General features: G+C 41.7%; 1 long non-coding RNA gene across 2 annotated transcripts; it reads left to right on the forward strand.

Annotated features, from left to right (window-relative positions):
- Positions 1-388: 388 nt before the first annotated feature.
- LOC134439851 (uncharacterized) lies at positions 389-2,202 on the forward strand. Of its 2 annotated transcripts, XR_010032884.1 has the most exons (4): positions 389-545; positions 1,276-1,334; positions 1,441-1,635; positions 1,932-2,202. It is a non-coding gene; the product is annotated as an uncharacterized LOC134439851 (long non-coding RNA). The 2 variants fall into 2 exon arrangements; XR_010032883.1 differs by lacking the exon at positions 389-545 and having other exon boundaries at positions 1,163-1,334.
- The last annotated feature ends 5,243 nt before the right edge of the window (positions 2,203-7,445 follow it).

Here is a 7,445-nt window from a genome sequence, read left to right on the forward strand (position 1 = left end):
AAGACATGGAACTCACCGTGTGGTCAGTGGTGAACAGCGATAAATTGACCCAAAAATCGCCACGAAATATGCCTCCAAACCGTTGTTTAGCATTTGATGGAACTACTTTTTCCCAGACGTTGAATAATAGCAGCTAGACATCCAGCCAGTAGGTGGCGATAATGCGGTATTTTTGTGAGGACTAGAGAGAAGAAGAATATTGCTGTCTTTGAGAAAGCTAGTAGCTACTGCTTTACACACTCGTTTTTGCTGGCAATCTTTTCATTTCAACCTCTTTTTTGTTAGCAAGGGCAATACAGACAAAAGGACAGAAGCATCATTTATGTCTTTTGTTATGTAATTCGGTAGAATAGGAGTTATTGATCACAGAGCGAATGGAGAACCTGGACGTAATTCTGTTGATGCCTGCCTGTGTGACTGGCCGGGATGTAGGCAAAGAACGTGGATCTATGTAAGGAGGGCTTTGATCAAGAGACCTTGTGCCAAAAATCAACTGGAAAAGACGTCCGAGACAGGAGGCGAGGAATTGGATGGTCAGAAACCAGGTCAGTAACTACAAGCCCAAATCTCTGCATGGTATCAGTAGTAGGTCCTAAATGTGTAGCCTTCAACAATACAACATAATTAAGCATCCCAAGTTGTCTCAAAGGGCTTTCAAAATACACACAATGTGGACTATCACTGTTATTATGCCCAAACTGTTAGTGCCATCCATCCTAAGATTGTAGGCTAGTGAGATATAATGCATTCGCTCTGTGTTGTAGCATGATGAAAGACGTACGATTTGTACGTACGACCTGTCTTTCATTTTCGCTGTTCAAGTATCAGCAGCAGTAAAACAAGAAACCAGCACAATGGCCATGACCAATTGAATGCTCTGCAGCCTACTCGAATAGAAGCTTGGGTGGTACGAAATGAAGCATTATTATTTTGTAGCTTTTATGAGGGAGCCATATGTTGAGTAAACAAAAGCATTTCTCCCCCTTCACTGAAATCACGTCATGAAATATCACGTGCTCAGCGTACTTATTAATTTGTACGCCTGATGAGGGAGCCAGTATCTGTGGAGTAAACAGATGCATGCCACCCCTCCCCGTGACTGAGCAGAGAACTGATTGTCTGGCTGCACCTATGCACTCATGTTTTGGGAATGTTGCTCCTCCTTCTCTGTGTGAGTTTGTTTTCTAAAGATGTAGGCATAAATGCACACCTAGTGCCTAAGAAGTGTTGTCAATTGATAATTGAATATTTATGATTTATTATACTATATTGCAGGCTGTTGGTGCTGCTGAGGCTGTTGGTTTTCCTGCTTCACTGGTGGAGGAAGTGCAGAGGTAATCACACAAGAAATACATGTCACTGTAATGCACAATTTCTGATTGTTATGTTGATTATGTCAAGCAATACCTGTCGTATAAGTAACAATGCACTGTTTTATAGCAAATTGTGCAGCGGTGGACTTCACTACTTGGGGAACATGAATGGAAAGAACACGGGGATCATCTAAGCCTGGATGACTAACTGAAGAGGAATTGGATTCAACCCCAGTCCCAGCTCTTCTAGGTCTACAGGCAATCATGGAGGATAAATGACTTCTGAAAGTTCTGCAGCAGTTGACTCAGTTCAAACATACCGGTATGTGACATAAAGACATCTCTTAGGAGAAACTGTAACAGCATTATTGATGTGATTTTGGATATGCATTTCCAGAATAATGCAGTTGTCTATTCTGCTGTACAAAGGAAAAGTGTAGTAACCACACACTATGTCAAAATTGAGTTTTGACTGAAAATAGTTTTCATTACATCTTATTTATCTTGTGACAAGGCCGTATGGTCCAAAGGTTTCCTCTTTGAGAAATATTGCTGTGTCAAATTCTAAGTAACTACAATATCCAACCTAACACAAGGCTGTGCCGGCTTTTTCCTCAGTTTCAATACTGGCATGTCTTTACAGGGGGCTCTGGAGGAAAAGAAGAGAGGAGAAACACGCATCTGATGACCAACCACATTTTACAGCTCCAGAACATTGCCTCTAAGCCAAACCTCCTCAAAAGGTCTCTGGAAAGAAGCACCGAAGTAGATTCCCTAAAGACTGAAAGACCAAATCTAAATAACAGTCAATGGAGCACATGTCTCGGTGTCATGGCTGTGTAATTATCAGAAAAAAATGGTGTCATACATATTATTATTTCATTTCAATAATGACAGGGAAATTGTTGTAAATAAAATAACATTTATTTCAACACATTGTGATGCATTTTTCTTCTATTATTGTGATGTATATTTTACAAAGAACAGTGGAAAACTTGTTTACAGATAGGATCATCTTTCGCCAGATGGAGAACACCAGATGGAGAACGATGGGTTGGTGGAAACTGGATCATGAATCTGTTCAGGACAATAAATTGAAATGTATTAACTTATTGAACATATGAATATAGCATGGAATACTTGGTAAGGTTTTCTTCATGAACAATATTTTAATTTACTGAAAAATGTTTTTCATTATATTCATGAAATGGATTACTGAGACATTGAAAGTAGGCCTATATCAGTTGCCCTATTAGCCTACAACTGATGAAGATTACTTACTGCGGTAACACTTTACGTGACATGTTCCTGCATATTACATTTGTAGCACAGCTGTATAAGTTTGCACGGAACATACACAATTGTTGCAAGATCCATTCATACCAAACTTTCATGAACCTAGCGGATGGAGGACCGCAACTTGTCTTGTTCAGAACCCTCAATGATAATTCAGATTAGGCCTGCTGTAGCACATGCCACTACAAGTGCACTTTGTTGAACTGTGCCAAAACTTGTGCCTAAACCTAACCTGTCAGTGAGGAGAGTGAGTGAACAATGCTGTCCACTATAAACATGTAAAACTGTCTAGATAAAAACCCATTCCTAACCAGTCAGTGAATAATGTGTGTAAACCAACCTAAAATATAGCCTTCTTTTGGCATGCCACTTTTGGATGCCACATGACACTAAATAATCTCACCCCTAATGGATTTACAACCAGGGACAGAACATTTGAATGAAAAATATTTGCTTGACCATATTCTGTTCCTGGCACTGTAGTAAATTGGTTGCAATCAGGACATGTTCAGGAGGAAAATAGCAGAGTACTGCTTTGCAATTTTTTATTTTTATTTTGACAAGTTGCTGTCCTTTGTTTTCCATGTTTATGAGAGGTTTGATATTGAATCAAGTAGGCCTAGTCATGAATCCTTCATGCAAAGTGTATAGCTGCTATGAATGTGTTATGCAGTGAAACTTCTAGGAAAGTGCAACAGTTACGAGATACAGTATAGTGCAAAGCAAACACATACCTTCTTCGGTTGTGGAAATCTTCCCTTCTCTGGATCTTGTGTAGCCTAGAACGGTCTAGGGAAGGAAGGATAGTGCCTCTGAAAATAACGGGGAAATGCACAAGGCATTAGCAAAGTCTTGTTGGCTAATAAGTACAACCACACAGCTGCGCTAGTAGACTGGGCCTTCATGTTATGAAACTATGTCATGTTATGATTGCTTCCAGCGTCTTTAGAGACTATTATATTAGTGCCTTGAATGTGTGCACTTTCTAACATGAACCTCGGACGGTAGCCTCCAGAGCTGGTGTAGTTGATTTTGCAAGTGCTTGAGACAACTTTATTAGTAGATGGTAGAACTAGTGTTGTTGGCTACACATTGAAATGATTACTAGTAGTTACTGACCTGCTTTCTGACAATCCAATCCCTCGCCTCTGGATCTCGGGACGCCTTTTCCAGTTGATTTTTGGCACTTAGAAGTTCTCTTGATCAAAACGCATAATCCACGTTTTTTGCTTACATCCCGACCAGTTACACAGGCAGGCATCAACGAGTGGCATCAACAGAAATACGTCCAGGTTCTCCATTCGCTCTGTGATCAATAACTCCCATTCTACCGAATTACATAACAAAATACATAAATGCTGATTCTGTCCTTTTGTCTGTATTGTCCTTGCTAACAAAAAAGAGGTTGAAATGAAAAGATTAGATGGTGTTTGCCAGCAAAAACGAGTGTGTAAAGCAGTAGCTACTAGCTTTCTCAAAGACAGCAATATTCTTCTTCTCTCTAGTCCTCACAAAAATACCGCACTATCGCCACCTACTGGCTGGATGTCTAGCTGCTATTATTCAACGTCTGGGAAAAAGTAGTTCCATCAAATGCTAAACAACGGTTTGAAGGCATATTTCGTAGCGATTTTTGGGTCAATTTATCGCTGTTCACCACTGACCACACGGTGAGTTCCATGTCTTTTTCAAACGAAAAGTTTAATGCTATTTGTGATCGATTGCTTGAGTGCACCATTGGAGTCAATGTACAGGTGGGGGGGCTGCAGTATTGAATACCAAAATACTCCGTTCAGCACCAAATGTCAAAATTGTGATGAGAACATGTCTAATTCACCCCAGAAGTCACACAAACAGGGCTTAATGTCTAAAATAGCGAACTACCCCTTTAAGTCATTATAAGTATTTTGGGGGAAAAGTAATCCAAAAGTAATCCAAAAGTAATCCGTTACATTACTTAAATATTGAAGTAATGGGATTACATTACTGAATACATTTTTGAAAGAGTAATTTGTAACTTTACCGGATTACATTTAAAAAGTAACTTCCCCAACCCTGACTACAAATTACCAGATATTATTAGTACTAGGTTATTTATCAACCTTTAGTAGGCTATCACGCCATTTCAGCGTCATGTGCATGTGGGAAAGAAACTAAACATCGCCAAATAGCCTAATAAATAAATAAAACCGTTTGGGTGAATCATGCGCTATGGGTTCACCCTTTGGATGCATTGTGCGCTTAATTTTCAATGCCAGCTTTTTACCGTCAAGGCACAAAGCAGTGAGCTTCAGTGGCAGAGTTTACCAAATTCATACGACTGCAAACCAATTACGAAGCAAAAGACGCATTCTGTCCGGTGCTCTCTCTGAGCGCAAGGGAAAGCACCTGTGGGGTTCACGCGCCCGCCAGCAGAAAACGACTCTCCCTTGCAATATGCCCGAGAACATCAGTAACACAGCGTATGTGAAATGCAAATGGCCCATCTGTCTACTAGTTCGAGAACACTGACTACTCACTGAAACGTAGTGGCAGAATGTTTGCAAACTGACGTTTAGAGGAAGAGCTGTAGCGCTGCTGGTCGCCTGTCAATTTATTATGGTTCCATGTCGTGGAGCGTTATGCAATGCAAACGCCCCTCTATCCGAGCACAAATATCAGTGTGAAATACTGCCTGCCGACTTCTAAATCGTTCATTTCCATTCTGATGAACCAAAATAGCTGCACAACGTGACACTATCAGCCGAAGTGTAGGCCTATCACAAGACCGTGAACATTAAGTGACACTCACAGTGGTGTTGGTGTGCTGTGGAGAAGGAACGAAGTTGACTACCACTGTCCAAACGCAAAACAATGCCGAAAATTGAATGCACCCCTCAGTTGTCTCACAATGCTATCAGCTTAGCCTTGCCGGTTTGGTTTTGACACGCATTCGCTCCAGGCCAAAATGCCTCTCTGCCTCCGCCTTGTGGACACAGGAGGAACAATTGAAGGAATGCGTTTCAGACAGCGTTTCAGACAAGACAGCGTTTCAGACAAGGAATGCGTTTCAGACGGACGGACGGACGGACGGACGGACGGACAGCGGACGGACAGACCCTCTTATAGAGATGCTGGGACGCGTTTCCTTCCAACACAAGTAACTTAGCTGAGTAATCAGCAGACCTGTGTTTGTCTTACGGTCAGCTAACTCTGCACTAGTTGGATCAAGTTTGTGGTGGTTCCTTGATAGGTTTTCAGTGTTTTTCAGTAATAACACAGTCTATTATTAGGTCACTGGGTCATTGGGTACAATGGAGAAAATGGTGTAATAGCTATGTAATGCCATGTGCTAGTGTTGTAATTACACCACAAAAGTAATTTAACTTTTACCTTTGACACCTCTGGTGTTAAGTAGACAACTGTATTGATTAAGTGTCACAAAAAAACCGAATCGACAGATATGAAATAATATAATGAAAATACTGTACATTATGGTGAAATAGTAATAACAATTTGGGTTTTACCTATGAGAATGAGCCTTGGGCTGCTAGGTAGGCAGCTCCTTTGGACATCTGCAGCTGTGGCTGACATCTACAAAAGTTAAAGCAGACACAAAAACAGTTTTATGCCAACAACACCATAACACATTACACACAACTTTCAATTTTATACATACATCAGCCTCAAGGAAGAGTGCCCCCTCATCTTCCTTGAAGTGGGCCATCAGCAGCTTTAGGTGTTCCATCATGATGGCAAAGAGCAGCCCGCACGTTGTCATTGGTGGACTTCAGATTCAGATAGTCCAGTAGGGCCTTGCCATGCTCCTCCAGTCCTACCTCCATCTTCCGTAGGATCTGGACATCTGTTCTGTCTATGGACATCTGTTTCACAGTCTTCACAGATGCCCCGGGTGTGGAACAGGAAAGGCCACTCTAATTTCATTGGTGGTGGAATGCTGTTGATCATTTTCCTCTGTAGGAAGTATGTTGTGGTGAGAGCTGCTTGTATATCCGAACGCTCCAGACCTCCCATGCCAGACCGTGAATAGCACTCCACCATCTTTTCTTTAAGAGTCTGTAAAGAGTCTAGACTTTCCCCAGGGGGCATTTCAGGCTGCCAGCGGGTGCAGCCAAAGCTATCTGCTGGGCGTCGAGCTGGACTTCCCTTTGCTGCTCTGTGTCTTGCCAGTGTATTATTTCTGTTTAGATGTTCCACTCTTATTTTTACTTGACTAAGCAAGGAGGAGAAGCCACTCCCAATCAACGTTTTTTTCCCATCATCTAGGGTGTCTGCAAATGACTTTGGGTATTGTTTGACAACGTTTTTCACCAGTCAGACACTGGGCTTTTGTGGGGTTGGGATCATGCTTGCGCATTTCATCGACGAGGAGTCGTACCATCTGTCTTCTGTCAGCTGGCGCTGGTCTCGTTGATTTTGAGATGGCAGACAATATGCCAATGGGCATCTTCCCCCAATCGACTTGAAAGCTCTCTGGCCAATCATTACCAAATGCACTTTGTCCAGGGCTGGGGCTGGGATGAGAAGTGCTACTTGTACAGGTAGAGGCAGAGGATGAGGATGGGCACAAGGTAAGAACAACATGTGTCCCCTCTACATTGAGAGAGAGAGAGAGAGAGAGAGAGAGAGAGAGAGAGAGCACAATTAAAGATATGTTAAAGATACCAAAAATAAAAGGTGCACCGTGTAATATTTTTAGTAGTTCATTTCCAGAATCCATGCTGCCCATTCACAAATGTTACCTTTTAAACAAATACTTACCACCACCATCAAATTCTAAATATTCAATATGACTGAGAAAATTGCACTTTTCATACATGAAAAGGGGGATCGGTC

Source organism: Engraulis encrasicolus, chromosome 23 (assembly GCF_034702125.1).
Source record: "Engraulis encrasicolus isolate BLACKSEA-1 chromosome 23, IST_EnEncr_1.0, whole genome shotgun sequence".
Classification (NCBI taxonomy): domain Eukaryota; kingdom Metazoa; phylum Chordata; class Actinopteri; order Clupeiformes; family Engraulidae; genus Engraulis; species Engraulis encrasicolus.